At 40.5% G+C, this 16,114-nt stretch overlaps 1 protein-coding gene and 1 long non-coding RNA gene across 6 annotated transcripts in view; one reads left to right on the top strand and one right to left on the bottom strand.

The window, feature by feature from the left end:
• LOC122405588 (M-phase inducer phosphatase-like) overlaps positions 1 to 16,114 on the top strand; it is a 141,334-nt gene that overhangs the window by 12,846 nt on the left and 112,374 nt on the right. The window lies entirely within an intron of this gene.
• LOC122405593 (uncharacterized) lies at positions 10,830 to 13,988 on the bottom strand. 2 transcript variants are annotated; one of them, XR_006259790.1, is made up of 3 exons: positions 12,753 to 13,988; positions 12,455 to 12,653; positions 10,830 to 12,296 (listed from the first exon to the last, which is right to left on the bottom strand). It is a non-coding gene; the product is annotated as an uncharacterized lncRNA (long non-coding RNA). The 2 variants fall into 2 exon arrangements; XR_006259791.1 differs by having other exon boundaries at positions 12,455 to 13,988.

Genomic DNA, 16,114 nt, shown 5'->3' with positions numbered 1-16,114 from the left:
TGGACCGGTGCAACGTCAGACACACACCGAATTCGTATATGATAAATTTCACACTCAGACTATTTTTTATTATCCGTCGAAACAGTTACCTTTTTTGCTCTATTTTCTACTTTTCTTCTGGTGAAAAGAAAAAGTGGACCTTTTTTTTCATCATATTTTTAGATATTTAAATAGGGATCGATTCGAAATGAAATCGAGATTCGGGGCTCTTTTAAAAGATATCTTTGAGGGCAGTTTCGGACATTATTTGACTATAAAATTGACGCAAATCAGTTGGCATGATATATCGTACAGTTATATCGCTACTTACGTCTGTATTCGAAGTAGGAAGGTCCCTATGTCCACGTTATTCATCGGCCTCGTATAAATTCTCATTTTTTCTCTACTTATATCCCGATGAAAAGAAAAAGTCTGGCTTTAGGGTCCTCTTCAAATTTATTTCTCGCAAAAAAATTTCAAACTTTCGCCGTTAAATGGCTCAATTTGAGATTAATAATGCGGCGAAGAAAAAAATTGAGGAATAAATCGTTAAAAGTTTCGGAGTCACGAGTCTTCAGGATTTTATCGCTTTATTAATCCAGTGCTATAGAAAAATCCTTGGATTATCGAACATACACGCAAATATTTGGTCCTCGAAATTTCTTCGTCGCGCCGACATTCCTTGAAAAAAACATTGAAAAAACTTTGAAAAATAGGATTGAATAGCAAACGATCAGCGACTGGCATTCCGAGGCTTCCTCCAGGAATCGTAGCAGAGTTTTTGCACTTGGGAATGTTAGTTAATTATCTCATCAACGTTGCTTCACATTCATCATGTTCACAGTGTAAAATAAAAGTTGAAAATAAGACTTTTAATACACTCGGGGTCAAGACGCTGCTGCGTCTCCATAAATAATGTGGCTCCTCAGACGTTGTCGCTGAGGATCGTCGAAGCAGGCGATTTCGTGAACGAATGATTGAAAGAAATGGAGATAAAAGCATGCATGCGCGATAGAAATTAAGTGGAAAAAAATACAGTAAAATAGGAGAGCAGTCATGGGCCACATGTCGCGGTCGTTCAAGTCCGTTGCCCCGGGTGTACGTTGCCTCGGCCTGCGCGCCTTCACGACTCGGGGGTTAAACGGGCCAACGTACTCGCCTCTCGTACCCCCATTATTTCTTTGCTCCTTTTATCGTGCACCTTTCGCACTCTCCTTTTCTCTCATTCTCACACGTTCTCCCGCACTCTCTCTTTCCACGTGTACTTTGTTCTAGATGACTTTATTCTTAGCATTGTGTGCTGAATGCAAGCTGTAGAACACGCTGGCTGCTTATCGCTATTTTGTCGAGCTTTATCGTTCTCCAAGTTAATTATTGATCCGGCAACGAAATTGGAATGAACGGAAAGTGAGGATTCCCATCGTAAAGACTCACAAGGATGTTGCTCCGGGCGCACTCTCGTTCTCAGCTTGCATCGAGTCGAACTTGAGTCGAGTCGAGTTCGCTGTGGCCATTTTCACTGGAAATTTCAATATCAAAGTTTCGAAGATCCTCGTGAGAATGGTGGACAAAGAAATGGAACGACGCTGAAGTTCGCAACGTTCGAATCCAACGAAACGAAGGAACAAACATTTGTGATTCACCAATTTTTTTATTTCAGGAAGCATCGGTGTAGGCTGAAGAACTACGAATTGCAATTTCGGCAGGGAACGAAATCGGAGAATTACTGGAATCATTGGAGAGCTTTTTTTACATCATTTCGTTGGACTCCGACGTCGCAAACTTCAGCGTCATGAAATGGAGCAGGAAGGGCGACCTTGGAAGACCGTGAATGCATGTTGGCAGGCGATTTTCGCAACGGAAAGACGACTCGAAGGGAGTAGAGCATTTTTTCAATAATTTGAAAAAATGCATCTGTTCTCCGGAGCAATAATGTCGGAGCACACGAAGTCTCGTTCGAGCAGTTGAAAATTTCTCAAAAGAGGCTTCACTGTGGACAAATGCCGGCTAAACGAAAAATGACGAAATGATAACGATCCCCAAAAGGTGGGCACAAAGCCGAGGGATCAATGAAATCGGAATATGTATAAACCGTCTATCCGGAAAAGACACAGAAAGCAGGTGTAAAAAGCCTAAAAACTCGCTCGTACGAGCATCAGAGGCGTATAGTTTCACTCGGAAAATCAATATAATTTTCATTGAAAACGGTTTTATAAAAAACAGCCAATAAAATTCGAATTTGTAGGAATATTAATTAAAGAAATATTTTAATCGCGGTCGTAATAAGCGCGCGCGGTGTTTGAGTACACTTTCGTAGAGTTCCGCCTCGTTGAAGCGTGATAGTTCCGAGAGGCATGTTGCGTCCAACGGAAAACGCGAGGGCACGAGACTCTCCACGTTCTCTCGCCGTTCCTGTCGCAAGGTGGAAATGCCTTATGTTGTCGTGGTTCGCTCGATTCACCTGTTTCACGAGGGCTAATGCACACATACATAAATGGCACGCGCGAGCGCGCGGGGGCGCGATAGGCCGGAACTTCCCTCGCGCTGTGCTACCCTCCCGTTTTTTTCTCTCCCTCGATATTGCGCTATAATACTCGAAAAGTGTACGTCACCGCGGTTGGCTCGACTCAAACTCGCCTTAAGAAAGCCTCCCCTCACACAGATATTCATACACATTCGAGATAAGGGTTGGGTCGTTGTTACAAGAAGCGGCTTTTCTCCACCGCATTTTCTTCCACTATATTCGTGTATTAAATTATACGACTCACTCGCACGCCACAACTATGAGCGATCCGACGCATCTGGAATACGATTAACGCCTATAACCGAGTCTCTCGACAGAAGGCACGCGCCACTTGTTAATTCGAAAAGGGAATTAAAATAAGGCAACGAAGGAAAGCGTGATTATTACGATACGTCGAGTCTCGCTTCTCTTCATTTATCTTTTTCGTCTCGGCCGACTTTCCATTTAGGAAAATGTGGCTTGAAAAGAGACGGGAATTTAGGATAACCAGCAGCGAAGTTTCATTGATTCAAGGATTGAATTTGCTGCTTTTGGTGAAGCGCTACATTCGTTTTTTCTCCAACGATTCGTTGGTTTTCTTTTTCTTCGTCGTTTTTTTCCAGGCTGAAGTTTCGAGGCACTGGAACTTGTGAAAGTACTCGCCTGTCGCGACGTGCTCGTTCAGTTCGATCGGGAAATTTGACTTCATTTCTTTGACTTTTTATGGGTTCAGTTCATCGGCTTTGAGATATAGAAATTTTGACGCGATCTTGACGTACTAAAATCAAGACTGCTCGCCCTGCCGTTATGTAACATGCGTTACCCTCCAAGGACTCGATCCTCGCACTCTTCGTTTCTCTTTTCTCTCTCCTATTTATGACTGCCCTTCGATCGATTTCTCTCAGAACACAACGGTCGCGCATGGGCTTTTGTGGCTCAGGGCTGTCGCAAAAATTTCTCATTGTACAAAGTTTCACACTTCAACGGTGCTCGACTATCCCGATACGTATTGAAGGGTCATCACAGCATGTTTCGTGCCGACGACTCGACTTTTTATGAGTGTATTTTAAAATATTTATGTATCCGCGTCTAAGATGCTGTGACATTTTCTCGTGTGGAGTGGACACGAAAACAGCTCTGGAATCTCAAACGAAAAGCCTCCCGTAATTTTTTAAACCAGCTTTTCAATTTTCCACTTTCCTACAAAAATTCGTGGATTTGCTCGTCCCACATTGATTCCTTTCTGAATTAAACGAATTCGAACGTTTTGCCAACTATTCGATCCGCTTTCAGAATCAAATCACTGAAAAACTGCGCTCTTGTTTTCTGCCGACGAAAATTGTGCAATTTCTGCTAATTTTGAGCATTGATAACTTTTCGACTTCCAATTCAGTGCTGAACTCCAGCTCACGTGGATTTCCATCTGCACCGGGTCGCCCCGTTCATTGCGTAGGTCTTGTGTTCCGTCCGCACTTATGCATCTATAAACACATACGCACAAGCACATGGAATATGCGTATATGTGCGTACAAAAACTTAAAGAGGTACCTGAATTTCGAGGAGAATCGTTTGTCTCACTCGCGACACGAATGAACAAAATCGGCCACCCGAACAACTCTCTTCTCCCTCTTTCCATTATTTCTCTGTCTCTCTTAGTTTATTAAAAAGAAACCGGAGTAGGTACCGTCAAACTCAGACTGGAATGTTATCCCGAGGGTAGAAATGTCTGCTATCTATATACACGTTTCGATCTACCGGCCCGTTCAGAATTCAGAAGTTTCTATTGCTGAATCGCAACGAATTTTTCGTTCATTATGTACATTGTCACCGTGTATTGTTTGGCGTGTTGATTTTTTGAGCTCATACTGTTCGAATATTATCAATTCAACGTCATTTTGCAGTGATAGTTTACCTCTTTTGTACTTTAGCCATGCAAACACATTTCGTCAGTTTGTACATTTCTAATTCGGTTCCATTTGCAGGAGAAAGTAATTTTATGTATATTCTAAAGGCTGTTTTCAATTATTCAATTATTTGTTTAATTATTTATTTCTTTTAATTTCAATTTATTCAATTTTCATTTAATTTATTAAATATATATCCGAGTCCATATACTTTGGTAACAATATATAAATCGGCAGAATAACAACCGTCCTCTTTACGGCTCTATTCCAAAACAACTCTGCTCTTAAGGATTTTTTTACCACATGGTTATCGCATAATCGAGCGTTAAGATGATGGATCAGTCGGTAATCACAACCGCGAGTGCGAGAGAGATAGCTGCAAATTTTGAAAAGGAAATTTTTCCACATCGTTCGTCTGATCGAAAAAATAAAAATGTCATCGGATTTTTGCGATCGTGCTGCGTACGATGACATTTTTATTATTTTAATCAGACGAACGATGTCAAAGAGTTTCAATTTCAAAAATTCGAGGTGTGATTACCGACTGATCCATCATCTTAAGAAGGTTGAAGCGTATCTTATGTTAAAACTATTTTCCAACTTTGCACATAAAAATTTTCAAAACAGAAAGCTTAAGACAGTATTAAACTTCTGGCGGGATATGCCGATGATTCACCGTCGTGAAATTGAGATACTTATTGTTGAAGTTTGCAATTTTTTGAAAGCTTCCATAAGAGCCCATGTTTAACCTTGTCGTTTTCGGCAATGAATATCTCGATTACCAGGCGGTGAAACCTCTTCAAATTTCTCACACATAATTAAGCGCTGTTCAATAAGATTCACGTAAATTTTCAATTCGTTATTTTGGAATAATAAAATCTAATGTATTTTTCGTATCATGTCCTATATATATCGCTTCAACTTCCTTAAATCGAAGTTCTTATGCACGAGAACTTTAGTGTTCAATTACTCGAGAGCTATGTGGTAGAAAAGTCTAAAAAAAATTTATATAGTTTTATATATTTTTAAAGAATACATTTACCAAATTTTGTTAAATTCTTATCATTTTCAAATTCTTTATATTTTTAACACGCTTTAGCATGGCAACATTGTATCGTCGCGATCCACCCTCCTTAAAATCTTTACTCCGAGATTCATAACATCTCTACGTCTGCTCGTGTATAACTATACTCATCGCAGCTCTACTCGATAAGAACTCCGCTCTTCAGACATGTATTTAGAGGGGAACTGTTGTTGAATACATTTACTGAAAGTAGAATCGTCGGCTTGCTGCAACACAACTCGACTCCCATAAATCTGCTCGATAACATTTCCACTCTAAAGATTTTTATTTTATGCATGAATAACGTCGCTACTCTCCAACACGCGTGGATGGACAACACGGATTATTAATGACAAAAGAGGAGACATGTTGCGTTGTATCGATTTTCAAATTTGAGGGTAGAACTGTTCGGAGCAGCGTTGTTTTTGAGTAGAGTCGTAAAGAGGACGGTTGTTATTCTGCCCATCGATAGTCTGTACGAAACACGGTGTACAGTTACATAAATCAAGGTTTTCTCTGCATGTTGTGTATGAGGAGGAGTGAAGGAAAGAAGGAGCAGTGCGAGAAGACGCTGGTTGGAGGGGTTCGTCGCGAAAGACTGTCCGGTAAAAACCTCCCTAACGTCGTTTCGTTCGGGGCTCGTTTCTTCGTCATCCCTTCTTCCATGATGAATTCTTACACATATGCATACGAATTTGTATACGAGTATATATTTATAGGCATATTGTCTCGCGGTCTTCGTTTCTCGTCCCTTTTTTTCTCGGTTATTCCCTTGCCTTTCGCTGGAACCGATCGTTTCGCCCCCTGCGACTCGCATCTGGCACGAGACCTTATAATTATTTATAAGCGCAACTATTCGGGACCAAGACGGACTGGATACGCGAGAGAGTATCCTTTTTTCTTTCGACGAAGCCGGGCGCGCGCGTGCGCCGATTTAAATTTGTTTTATATTGCAGCTATCGTCCTGCCTCGAACTTGGATAAAGTTGAAAAAAGGGTGGGTTCGTTTGGGCTCTTTCACTCCTCGGGACGGGTGACAATGAACATTATACCAGCCCGTGAGAATTTTATTATTTCAAGATCGAACATTTTTCTCGTCATTTGCATATTAATATTATTTTATCGCTAAGAACTCGTCAGAAGCTATTCTGGTTACTCGTTTCTAGAGATTTTCGTGTCAAAGGATCACAAAGATCGTGCTGTTAGGCACGAATTTGAGTTCAGTTTTTAACTGCCCCTTTCAAGGGTCCGAGAATTTTGTTAAACACCTTCCCGGCATCAGTCTTTACGTCCGATTCCGAGATGCAGGCATCGATAGCCGATACCGCATCGCCAGTCGAAATTTGATAATAAACTTTGTTGAATGGGCTTGTCAGGCCCGATGTCGCGATCGCGTGACCACAATATCGCAAAGACCCTCAACGGTTACGAAACGAGACTCAAACGGCCGGAAAATCTTAATCTTTCATCTTGTCGTCATATCCGTTGTGTAAACAATGAAAAAAAATATGAAAGCTCTCCGTCGGTAGGTACAATATGACGTCAATACATATTGCCAGTTTGATTAATAACGGGCCTTGTCTAATGTCCGCCATGAGAGTGGCGTTTCTTCGCTCTTCTCGAGAATGACACGTCAGAATGTTTGGTACAATAAATCAATTCACGAGACGAAAAAGATAAAAAAAAAAAAAGAACACTTTGGTAGACGGATTTTTTTTAAGGCCCGATGTGTCGAACATCGTCAACGACGAGCTCGTTCCCCCCTGCTTTTTTCGTCTTCCGATGCTTTTTTCGTTCCTGTGTCGGATCGTTGCCGAGAAAAATTGAAATTTTGAATACTCTTATATAATCTTAGTCGTACTCGCCGATTTCGTGCCAGAAAAGCTGATGAATAATAGAATGAGAATGAAGATTTAACAAGGCAGCACGAAAAAAGGTCGACAAATAAAGCCTCTTTTTTAATCTTTTTATGCATACGAACATGCTAAAATGGTATTGGTTATGGGCCTGCTCCGCCGAAGCAAGGGTTGAAGCAAAGTTTTTCGTTCTCGAATGGAGGATGTTGTATTAACATATCCTGCAGGACCCGTAACGCAGGTCTTACCACGCTCCGTCAATACGGCCAAGATGTGCTACCACAAGCTTCAACGGTCGTCTGCCATGTTGGCTAATAAACCTTTTTTCGACAATCCTTTCTGTTCTAAGCGTGCATCGATTTTCATTGGTAAATCGGTTGGGAGGGAATCTTGCATAAGGGTGATTGAAGGGGATCATATTTATTTTGTGGAATTTTATTAATTGAACACCGCGGTCTGGTCGATCGACATTTTTCGAAGTTATTTTGCAAAGAATTTTCTAAATGAGAAACGATCGCTCATTCGATTCTCCGCTATGACTGAAAGTAATAGATTTTCCGAATATTCGTAAAAATTTTCTTTCAAAATTGTGCGAAAATGATCCATTTTATAAGAAATTATCTTCTCAAATATAAATCCGGCAGGAAGTGATTAAAAGTCTGCGCTTCAGTCACGTGCCTGCTAAAAAAAATCCACAGAATTTCGTACCCGAGTTGACAAGGACTTGCGAATTTAATTCCAACGTATACGCAAAACGAAGAAAAAGAAAGCAGGCCTCGTGGGCAAGCACATAACGTTTTCTAACGATCGATTCGTCCCTTTGAGGCTTGTTCTCACTTGAAAAAAGACGCGAGAGAGCAGAGTGATCGGAGAGAAGGAAGACGACGAGAGAGAAATAGAGACGACCGGGCGAGAGGGAATGCCACGATTGTTAGGGGCGAGTTCCTTGCACACGTTTTCGCAAGACTCACACAATTTACCAAACTGCTGTTTTCTTCCTTTCGTCTTGTTTCTTTCTAGTTTGTTGTCATCATCTTGACGAGCTCGTCAGCTCGTTTCTTCTTCTCTCCTTTTGCCCGCGTACATGCGCACGTACACGTGTGCCCTGAACACAACACTCGTCTAAAAACGTCCATGGCTCCCTGTGTATGGGTGAAAAAGACTGAAAAGTTTTGTCGCGCGTATATTATCCGTTGGGTGAAAAATTCGTTGGGCGCGTGCCGGCTGCGACTCACCCCTCGCACATACACGTGCTGCTCCATATACATGCACACATTCCCGTCTCACTCTCTCCCCTTTTCCATCTCAAATTCTGTCTCTCCCTCGGCTAATAGTCTGCGCTCAGAACTCGCCAGAAATCACCACCCAACGACGACGAGCAGCCTGCCAACTACCTACCAACCCCCTCCGCACATACGTACGCGTTCATCCAGCACGTACGTGCGCGAGTGTGTGGGCTTGTATACCGGTGTACGACAATCGCATGTACGAATGCAAAAAGTACGTAAGGTACTGTCGCGCAGGTCGATTGCACCGTGTGTTCGAACTCTCTTTCTCTCTCGCTCGCTCTTGCCGAGGCACCTCCGCAACGATCTTAGGGTAGGTCTGCGCTGTGTCACGCTTCCATTTAAATTGCTACCTCTGTGCAGTCACACGCACCGTTCTACTTGTATATCAAGTGAACGTGCACGCATAAGTGCGTATAATACTACAATAAGTGTCGTATACAAATATTTCGTTGGTGCTCTATGACTTTTTGTAATATTCGAGGACTCTCTCACTCTGCTTCGAGGAGCTTTTGTACGGTACTTGAAGATTTTTCAATCGTTGGAATTATTTTATGCTTTTGAGGAAGCGATTTTTTTGGCGGCTTATCATTCGGTGCTTTTGCAGGAATCAGTATCGCGAGGTTGCTTTTCCACATGCAAACAGCCGTGAAGTTTGATCATTTACGTTTTTATGATTTCAGGTATTGGCGCTTATTTGTGTTTAAATATGTTTATACGGTTTTGAATAAAACAATATTTTTTGACTGCTAAGAAACACGAAAACAGTCGGGAATGAATGAAAAGTTGTTTTCTGAAAGGAGCTTTCCGAATTCGAGTTTGGACTGAGAACTTATTCAACGATTGCATATTTGCGGTGGTTCGAAATTCAAGATTATTGTAATCCCGATTATCCAGACTCGGGATCTTTGGAAATTTTGCAAAGAGCGAGAGAGCTAGAAAAACGAGGGTCCGCATGCAGAGAGAACGAAACGATTCCATTTTTTTCGACGGCTAACCGAACACTGGGAATTATACACATAGAGGCTTTACAATCAAAGGTACAGCGAGAGTTCGCTCTCGACAATGGGCCAAGGTGCTCGCAGTATTGTCGAGAGAACACACAGGCGAAATTTCGTAACGGGGACTATATGCACTCGCCTGTACTCGCCTCTCGTCTTTGACTTGCTTGACAATTGAGCATAATAAGTGTATGAGCAGTCACACACGTACATGCGTATAGGTTTGAGTGTAAGCAAAAGCTGCGTATGAAAATGTCAAATTTCCGTGTGCACTTAAATTTCTGAATGCTTTTGAAAGAGTTCTTCGCATTCTCAATCCCAACGTTGAATCGAGACATCATTGATATGGAAATATTCAAGATTGATTAACGGAATTTTCTATATTATTTTTATTTGTGAACACACCGAAGCAGAGGATTTGTTGATGCAACAAAATTTTCGTCGGATACAAATGGAATTTAGTAATTGAATAAAAATTTCTCAAAATATTTCTCACTGCAACGAGAGGACACTTTTGAATAAACAAATTTTATTTTCTTCCTTACGATTTGGTGACGCAATAAAAAACTTTGTTCAATTATTTTCGTCACCCTTTTAAATGGCCGAATCGTACGAGCTCGCGGAGGTAAATGAACCTGGAAGACACTTAGGTAACATACGCGAGGTGAACAGGATACGTGATCCTTCCTGTGGGAGGGGATCCACGTGCTAAATATTGCACCGAAGAATGGATGCACACCCTTGAGCTCCCTTGCCCCTCACTCTTTCTCTCTCTCTCGCTATTTGGAAGTGCAACTCTTCCGCCTCTCATACCAGCTCCTTTCTTCTTCGTGGGCGCGACTGTCATTCAAAAACGATGATGGTGCGTTAACGTTGCAAGTGTGCGATGTCGTTTTGTAACTCATAAATGTTCGAGGCATATTATAGCTGTTAAAGGGAATGGAACGGGTCTCGAGGACTCAGGAAAGAACCCCTTTGACGCGGGCGTGTCCACGAACGTCTCGGTTTTGCATTCGGAATTATTATTCACTCTTTTCCTCTCTCGCTCTCTCTCTCTCTCTCTCAATGAAAATTGTAAATTACAAGTAAAATCGAAACTTTTCTTCAGATTTTTCATCATTGCATTGATCTATTTTTATCAATAAAAAATTAAACTTAAAACGTTAAAATAATTGACGAATTAATTAATTATCGAGGCGTTGAGTCAGGTGAACCTGAGCTATTAACAACAACTTTGCTTCCAATTGACTCATTTAACATTTTTATTAGAATACGTACGAAAATTGCAGTGTCGATGGTCATGGGATAGTCACGCTTTGGTGAGAACCCTACAATACTCTCCCATACATACTCGGCCTACTATTACCTCCGAACGCGTGCTTCATCATACATGTATGTAGAAATATATGCAGTTCTAAGGTCTCACGCAATACCATATGCCGGCGCTAAATATCATTTCATATGGAACGATATGCAAACAGTGTTCCGCGCTATTTTTACCCTCGAAGAGGTGCTGCCAGTTTTATCTTGGTTCGTATTAACATTTCTTCGCATGTCTCATTATTTTTCTCATCATTCAGCACCTCAATTGTTCATTTCGCGACGTTTTACCTATTGCATTCGAGTCTAAAGTCTCCCAAAGTAGAACCTGTGACTCGAATGGAGAACATTTTTTTTAAATTCTTTTCGTTACTCTGGATTTTGGGTCAAGGAGGATCATCAGCTTGAGAAAAATGGTGATAGCTTAATGAAACTTTTATAACACATGTTTGGATATATTTTCTACAGCCTCGTCAACTTTCAATCCATTTCATTCAGCCACTTTTTAGTAAATAATTTTCAAACTTGGAATATTTAACACCTACACAATAACTCCACAGGCCCCATCTTTCCATACTCAAAAACAAATAAAAATGATGATAGGTTAGAAAAAAAGTACTATTCCACAGTTTGAACTAAAGAAAATTTGTGCAAAATTGGAATGACGCTGAAGTTCGCAACGTTGGAGTCCAACGAAATGATCTAAAAAAACTCTCCAACAATTTCAGTAACTCTCCGATTCTGTTACCTGCCTAATTTGCAATTCGTAATTTTTCAGTCTACACCAATGATTCGTAAAATAAAAAATTGGTCAATTACAAATGTGATTTTCCTTAATTTCGTTGGACTCCAACGTTGCAAACTTCAGCGTCGTAAATTGGAGGTCGTTTAATTCTGCAATTTTATAATATTTCAGTTTTCGGGGGCTAGTCCCGCCGTATAAACAAAGCAAACAGGTTTTACATAACCTAGATAACAGTTGAAAACAATCAAATTCGTATTTAGATGACCTCACTTTACGCGAAGCTGATGTTCCTCCTTAATATTTTGATGAGCAGTGGATCGATATTTTTCTCGAATTTGAATCGTAGTTCGTCAGTCCTATTTTTTTTAGGTATTCTTGGCTTCAGCCAATGCGGAAGGAAGCTCCTAGTGAGGAAACTGATCGAACTTCTTCAATAGTTTTTCCGCAATTAAAAAAATTTTTTATCCCTCGAACGCAGCATCGATAACTCGCAATGTGACCTCAGTTTTTAGTAGAAATTTTCAAACGTCCTTTCAACTTTTCATGTCGATTTGCATTTCGTTGGAAAATAAAAATAAATCAGATCCCCACGTGAGTCATCTTTGCTCCCGTGAATAGTTAGAAGGGTTCAAGTTTATGGCTGTGGAGAAAGAGAACAAAAAATCAGCGAGGAACTAACAATGACTCGTTAACACATCTCGACAGACTGGCCAGTCCAGCGGGAAGATGTGCCGACGAATGTACGTTATATGTCCATATAGTTATAGAAAACACGTAGAAAAAAGGGATGATTATTACCGGCCTTTAATGTGGTCTGGCACGCGTCCGTGAATCATTCGCCGTTGGCCCTATCTTGAGGGTGCACCCATATATGTATTTTCGTCCCTGTTCGTGTTGAGGAGACCCTTCGACAACGCTCCCCCGGGTTGGTACGTCGCTTGAAAGCCCCGATAGCGGGCGAGAGCAATCCTCCCGTTGCACGTACAGACCGTCATGCCTACAAGAACGTGTGCAGCACGCACATACTCGTCAAGTACATTCGTACGTTCAGGGTGTCCCAAATATGAGGTTCAAAAATGCTGTTGTCTTGCTTTACCGTTTTTTGTATCGTGCAAGTCCTTTGGGAGAGATTTTTCGAAAAATTTTTCAAAGTTAGTTGTAATGGAATGGTGCACTATAAATTTTTGACTTCCAATCATCGAAAGAGAGGAAATTCAATCATTTTGTCGTTAAATCCCTCCCACTCTCAAATTCATAGATTCGGAGCTGTAAACCCACGATTTTCGGATTTGAAGTATTCGAGTTGAGTGATTGATTGACAAATTGCTTGGAGAATAATCGAGAGTCGTGTCGTTTTTCTGTTCTCCCCACCGTTGTTTTTCGAATGACCTCTTGAAACGAAACTTCCAGAAAAAATATATAAAGACGCTGAAAAGGGAAAGTGAAGTGTTGTTTGTTTTTTACGACAAGAAAGTCAATTGCAAAGATTTTTTTTTCATTCACTTTAAATATAATTTTGAGGTTGAATCCAATAATTTTTGGACACCCTGTACGTCGACCAGTACACACGTGAGATGAAACGACCGTTGGGTACGTGGGAGTCTGCACATGGTTGATATCATCCATACATTGAGTAAAGTATTGAAAGAATGAGAGAGAAAAAGAGAGAAGAGTTTAGGAAAGAATGAGCCACAGCGTTCCTCTGATGGGTATTTCACCCCACACCATAATCGATGCTGAAAAGCCCCCACCAGATGGGCACCTCTTCGAGGATAAACAGGACAGAAGAATGATAGAGAATTTCTTTGCTCTCTCCCCTCTCTTTGTCTTTTCAAAATGACCTCCAATCGCGATTGTGAGCTTCGTAATAGTTGCCAATCATTTTGTAACTGTTTTCTTTTTTAAATGTAATTGGATTATTCTCAACATTCTATAGTATTCTCATTTTACTTCCATTTCCTCGTAATTTTTCACAGTGTGTTCAAAACGTTTAAATGTTCACGTGATTTATTAAATATTCGAGGGTTATTATCCAGTGTCAATATGACCGGTTCATAATTGATTCTTTACTAAAACATAAGAAACTAGAAATAAGTGAAATACAGTTTCATGCTTTTTTTGTTGTGTTGCTCAATTTTTATTCCATCAATAAATCTTGACGAAATAAGATCACGACATCAACCGTTTCAAACGTTGGTTTTGGGATCAATTTGTTTATCATTGGTTTGAATCTATAAGTGGATATTTCACAGTGAAACAATTTCACGTATTAATTTTGATCTAATGTAAGGTAATCGTGTCTGATTTAATTAATTATTGTATCAGTTAGCGATATACCTATGCAAAAAGATCGAACCACGATTATTACGTTTGCTCCCTGTCAGTAATCTTACAAAATTCTAGTTGGAGTTCATATGTCGATTTTCTGAGACTTTGCTGGATGTAGAATTTAAATGTTAACTCGTTGTCACGAATCCATCGTTTATTCGAAGTAAACAACTATTTATTGTGAATTCTGCTTTCAATTTTAATATCAAAAGATTAAATAAACTTGAATTTGAATCTTTTCAGATGAAAAAATCATAACTGTTGTTCATCAATCAAGATAAATGAATATTCGAGTTTATCCCCATATTTAACCCAGTGGGAATTCAATTTCGTCGAAACGTTGATACGCGAATAGCTATTCGCGATTTCCAGCTTAAACGCGTTCGAATCTGATGTTTTTCTGGGTTTCTAGGGACGTATTACTTCTACGACGCTGAAGTTTCCAACGTTGGAGTCCAACGAAATGAACGAAAAAAACGTTTGTAATTCACCAATTGTTTATTTCACGAATCGTTGGTGCAGCTTGAAAAACTACGAATCGGAAATTTGGCAGGGAACAAAATAGGAGAATTACTGGAATTATTGGAGAGTTTTTTTCGATCATTTCGTTGGACTCCAACGTTGGAAACTTCAGTGTCATTTACTTCTCCGATTTGGGCTTTAAGTTTTCGGCAATTGGTACACGAAGATGAAAAACGTAAAGATTGGAAAAAATTCTCATCGATATTGACCTTAACCACCGAAAGTTTGTTCGTCATTTTCCATCAACTTCCTTAAAAATAATGAAAAGTTTTCAACGACCCTTAAAGTAGTTGGATTCCATTATAAAAACGTAACAATCGTCAACCTTCCTCGCGATCGTCTGAAAGCATTTTGGTAGAAATTCCTTCTCCCTTAGCTGGAGCCATCCATAAAGTCTACGTGGTGGAACTCTTTCATTTTTCATCTGTTCTTTGTCTGGCAGCGGCGTTATTTCTCTGATAACGAAAATGTCGTGTTTGTTGAAAAGGATACGAGAAACGGAGGAAAAGCAGATAGCAGTAAATTTTTGTTTCGCCCTTGCGCACGCAGGGGCTCGTACGCGATGTGCTCGGATAAGGCAATAAAAATACTTTGGAAATGCACACTGCGCTAGTACCGAGTCCGAACCGCACACACCTATTTTTCTTCGGTCACGGTGGGGTAGTTTGCACCTGTAAGCCGTCGTCGACGGCGTTGCGTATAGCATTTCGTTACACGAATGTGTAACACATGGCAAGCCGTTGCTTTTTCCACCTCTGTGACTTTCTACGTTCGCACCCGTCTCTGTCTTCCTTCCACACGTATTTTACGTGCCTCCACCTTTCCTATGTATATACAACGAGATAGAAAGGTGTGCACGAAGCTCGTATACGATGCGCCGCACTTCTGTGCAGGTCTACGAGACGCATCTACTTTCGAGAAGTAAAAAGCCACTTTTTAATAGGAAAATCACATGACTCAGGCCGTTCTATTTATCAGTAGTTTCGAAGTGAAAAACTCGGCCTTTTCTGTACAGTGAACGACCTCGGCTTAATCCTATGCACACATATCGCGAGTTCATTGGCCTCGTGACTAATCGAATTCAACCATTTCCCTTCGTTCTATTATTTTTTTCGTATTATTTTTAGTGGCAACTGTGAAAATTAAGTTTTATTTAGGAGTTGTGAAATATTATTGCTGTTTCGTGGGTTTTTTGAAAATTTAATTAACCACTGAATGAGCTAATTTTGAGGAATGGTTTTGATATTGAATTTGGTGGAAATTATTTTATAAAAAGGCATGGGAAATGTTGTTTGTATTTCCAGAATATTTTGGTATCGGTTTTGATTTTTTTCAACGTACGAATGGGGGAACAAAGGTAAATTTATTGATCGGACCGCAACGGCAACTCAATTCGTTCGTAAATATCACGATCCCTCGTGATTTCGATTATCGGATAAGGGCCCCGCCCTTCGGTGACCCCTGGCCCATATGCCTCGATTTAGTCGCACTGCCTTTACATCGAGTTTTGCCGAGGCTCTATACGCATAAATCAGTCGATGTTTGTGTGCCTCTGTGCGATTGAATATGCTCGTTTGTTCGCTGTGAATATTTCAGAGGGAATTGTTG

The sequence above is a fragment of the Venturia canescens genome, chromosome 1 (assembly GCF_019457755.1).
Source record: "Venturia canescens isolate UGA chromosome 1, ASM1945775v1, whole genome shotgun sequence".
Lineage (NCBI taxonomy): Eukaryota > Metazoa > Arthropoda > Insecta > Hymenoptera > Ichneumonidae > Venturia > Venturia canescens.
Note: the sequence above shows the minus strand (reverse complement) of the source record. Positions and strands in the feature narration are given on the sequence as shown.